This window comes from Megascapheus bottae, chromosome 27 (genome assembly GCF_031878675.1).
Source record: "Megascapheus bottae isolate mThoBot1 chromosome 27, mThoBot2.hap1, whole genome shotgun sequence".
In the NCBI taxonomy this organism is placed as follows: Eukaryota; Metazoa; Chordata; class Mammalia; order Rodentia; family Geomyidae; genus Megascapheus; species Megascapheus bottae.
In genome coordinates, this window is record NC_143535.1 from 1,113,131 (window position 1) to 1,117,484 (window position 4,354).

The 4,354-nt window shown below is 37.1% G+C and overlaps 1 non-coding gene across 1 annotated transcript; it reads right to left on the reverse strand.

The window, feature by feature from the left end:
* Positions 1-3,363: 3,363 nt before the first annotated feature.
* Positions 3,364-3,470, reverse strand: LOC150045395 (U6 spliceosomal RNA). The gene has a single exon (XR_016532886.1). It is a non-coding gene; the product is annotated as a U6 spliceosomal RNA (small nuclear RNA).
* Positions 3,471-4,354: the final 884 nt, after the last annotated feature.

Genomic DNA, 4,354 nt, shown 5'->3' on the forward strand with positions numbered 1-4,354 from the left:
TTATAATAAAAAATCATCTGAGAATATGATAGAATGCCATTATACACAAAACTCAAGTCATTTCAACAAATACAGTTTTCAAAAAATATTTCTAAAATGAAACACTAAGGAAAACTAGTAATGTATAGCTATACAGAACAGAATGAACCAGTAATAAAAAACTGATGAACAAAACCATACACAGACACAAAACAAAACAGATACAGTACACACAGATGCACAGATATAATTCCAGATTACTCACAAAGCAAAGGAACTGTTTCTATGATAATTATTAAATGTTTCTAACACAATTGGCTATCCTTCTTAGAAAATAGATTGTTTCTGTGCCATAAATCAGTTCCACATGGAATAAAGACAAAAGTCTTTCAAAATTAAATGCAAATTTGATTTTGGGTATTTTATAATACAAAAATTTAGAATTATTTCTATTTATGTTTTTATACAGGAAAAGGTATCTAAACACAGATTGATAAATATTGATGGACTATAGTAAAAATTTTACTTCTGTTCTGTCAACATACAATGAAACTGGAAGAGCTTTTCACATCCGTATTTGCAATGAAAGAGTATCAGGAATATGAAGGAATTCCTTAATCAGAAATTAAGAATGTACAGACACATGGACAAAACACATAGGAAGATGAAATTTCCCAGATGTAAATGCATACCACATATCGTAAAGTTTGAGTAGGTGACCAGCAGAATGCAAATTAACACAGGTGAGATCACCAAAGCTCCACAATTCCACACAAACCACTTGTGAGTACAATTACGGGAACAGGAGTTCTTACCTTCCACTTTGGAAAGATAGGCCAAGACAAGAACCCTGGTAGCATCTTTGTCTCCAGCAGAGACTTCAGTTCAGTAGGCAGAAGAGAGAAGAACCACGTTGGGTGGACTGAGTGTGTCAGAGGGTGAGTGTCACAGGTTTTTCATCTATCCATCCTGGCCAAACCTGACGTGTGAAGGTTTCTAAATCAAGCAAACAAGAATGTGAGAAAACCATGAAAAGTAGACAGCCCTCTATGGAGAGAGTACGACGGTAAAGAGAAAGTTGATTCTGAGACACAAGACCTCATAGGCTATTGTACACAAATGTTTAACATATGCTCACCTTGAAACATTTGATACAATTAATGTGTCTGTCTGCCCACTTCACCATCTTTTTTTTTTTTTTTTGCTAGTTCCAGGGCTTGAACTCAGGTCCTGGGAACTATTCCTGACCTTTTTCAAGGCTAGCACTCTACCATCTGAGCTGAGCTGAGCCACAGCACCATTTCAGCTTTTTCTGTGTGTGATACCAAGGAATCACACCTAGGGCTTCGTGCATGCTATGGGAGCACTGTATCACTAGGTCACACCATCTTTCTTTCTTTCTTTTTTTTTTTTTGTGGGTCATGTGGCTTGAACTGTGCCTGGGTGCTGTTCCTGAGCTCTCCATCTCAAGGCTACTGCTCTGCCCTTGAGCCAAGCCCCACTTCCTGTTTTCTGGAGGTTAATTGGAGATAAGAATCTCAGGTCTTTTTATGCCTGGGCTGGCTCTGACCCTTGATCCTCAGATCTCAGCCTCCTGAGTAGCTGGGATGACAGGCGTGAGCCACCATGCCGGCTTCATCATCATTCTTGAGCAAAGTTGTTTTGAGTTGCTGATTGCCTTGTCTGTTCATTTATTGTTCAATCTGTTTTTCCTCTTGAGTGTGTGAGGGTGAGGAAAGCTGTGTAGTACAGTCTGATGCCACAGCCTGACTGTCACTGCAGAGGTCAGCACCTTGAATAAGACACACTGTGTCAATGTAGGGACCCCTGCAACCTTCTCAGCAGCCGTCACTTGAGAGAAACCTACACTGCGATGGGGGGCTGAGAAGCCAATACTGTATGCGTAAAGGGAGAGTGAGAATAGTGCCAGCCTGGTGACTCAGCGGTTATTTGGCTTTAGGTAAATATTGAAATGTATTTGCTTTTCTTCACACTTGCAATATTTTAGGGAAGTTACAAAATGAAATGAACAAGTATACAAACATAAGCACACACGTAATGTCTATGGTATGGAAAAGTCTGGAAAGAAGTGTTTTCTATTTGTTTTTGTTGTGGCAAACAAGGCATATGATTAATGGTATCGTATCTGTTAATTCATTTGCCCTACATTTAGTAAGATCAATTCTACTTGAATAGTAGCTTTTAGGAAGAACCTATTTTGTCATGTGGGCTGTGACAGATGATTCATTGGAAAAATATGTCATGAGGAAATTAATGCCACTAAGATTGCATTAGTGGACGGTTTGCCCCAAAGAGCATTACTGCTCTAGGGCTGCGCTTCCTGTCCTGCAGCACCTTTCCACCACTGCCTTTTCTGTGTGAATCTCCATGAACACCAGTCAGGAGAAGATGCCACACAAGTTAGTAGAGCCAAGTAGTAAGTCTGTGACCCACAAAAAGTCTTGAGAGACCTCATATGGTTACAGCATTTCACCTGGTTATCTGATATATTGTATATATGCTTATTTGGTTATTTGAAATCAGATAGGGAAGGGAGGAAAACAAGATGAGGGCCGGGAGTTGGGGTAGGGAAATGGGGACTGAGACATGAGAAAGGGTATCCATGTTTGTGAAGTAATGCACCTTCTATCTGGTGAATATAATGTAACCCTTCTATTAATTATAATAAAAATATATGGGAAAGAAGAAAGACTTTAAAATAAAATATAAAAACAAAGGAGAAAGGTATAGAGAGAAATAGACACATATTTCTTATTTTAGGAAAGAATTCTTCACAGATAAAAATGACTCAACTGTTCAAAGAATTTGAGGAAAATTGAATTTTTAAATTTGTCCTACATCAGAATCGAAAGTGTGAAAATGAGAGTAGAGCAGATATATCAGGATCAAACTTTCATTCTGTTTAGTCCTACTTCTGATGTTTGAACATTATGTGGGGGAAAGATGAATATGCAAAGCCATAAGCTTTGGAGTTAGATAAAAGAGTACAGTACACAATCTCAGTATGGAAGTCTGAATGTCCCTTAGCTTCCCTAAGTCCTACTTTTCTCAGCTGTGAAAGGCTTATAAGAAAGATACCATAAGGTGACTCTGAAGAACTAAATGCAGTTAATACTGGAAATACGTGGTGTTTATTAGATAGTCATCTCTTTTCTGTCTGTTGGTTAGTGATTATTGTTCTGGTTTTATTTTTTAAGTTTTTATTAACATTGATTTTTTACATCATATTTCAGATGTCAAGTTTAACAAATAAGTATTCAAGAATGGGATCTGTATATGCAATCACTAGCACATTAAGAACAAAATTAAAATTAAGGTGAAAATTTGTATGTCATAGATATATATCGATTTATATAACATTACACAACTATGGAATGCTTCATGAATTTGTTTGTCATCCTTGCACAGGGGCCATCCTTGTCTTCTCTCTATCATTCCAATTTTAGTATATGTGCTGCCGAAGTGAGCACAGTTGCAGTTTTCTTGTTGTGTAACCTAACGTCGCAGCTGTGTGTCAGCTATGTGTTAACTCATAAATTTGATTGTAGAAGATGCAATTTTCAATGCCTCTCCAAAAGGACTAGTTGATTGATTCGTAGTTCAATATACATTCAAGTAAGGATCTTAGCAAGATATAATTTAATAATAGCACTTATTTTCTTTTCTAAAGATTTGTGAGAAATAGACATGGTTTTAATTAAGATTGTAACATACATATTAGCAAGTCAGTGACAATACTTTTGAATACATTTACACTGTGTCAATTACAGCAGCAGAAGCTCTGTGCTGAATTTCATACTGTAGCCTGCTCCACTTCCTGGCCTATCACCCCTTCCCTTACCCGCACACAGAGGGCTCCTCGTCTTTCCCTCGTCTCCTTACTCTGCATAGGTTTCTTAGTATTCTCGTGAAGTACTGACTTTTAGGAAAACCGTCCATGCAACTTCCATAAGAATACAGTTCTTAGAAGGTTTGACTGTATTCACTGCCAGCTTGCATCTGACTCATTTAAACTATGCAGTAATGTTTTCTGAATGAATATTCTGAGTGAAATGATTGAATAAAATTTTGGGTAAAATTATTGCTTCATTACTTGTAATAAAAAATACTGTTTACTCATTGTATTACTCTAAAATATTTAAGAGCTGATAACTGCATATTTATCATTTTATAGGGAGCAACATTCTAGATCACATAGCCTGTAGTAGGCACTATTGTAATAACCATGGCTTGGTTAGTGATTGGCAAGGGGGCACATTAATACATCAGAGCATAAACTTTGGCACCTTTCAATGTTGCTTGATTTTAGGAGGACTAAAATAGGGCTAAAATTTTATTTTCACTTCTCTGAAGA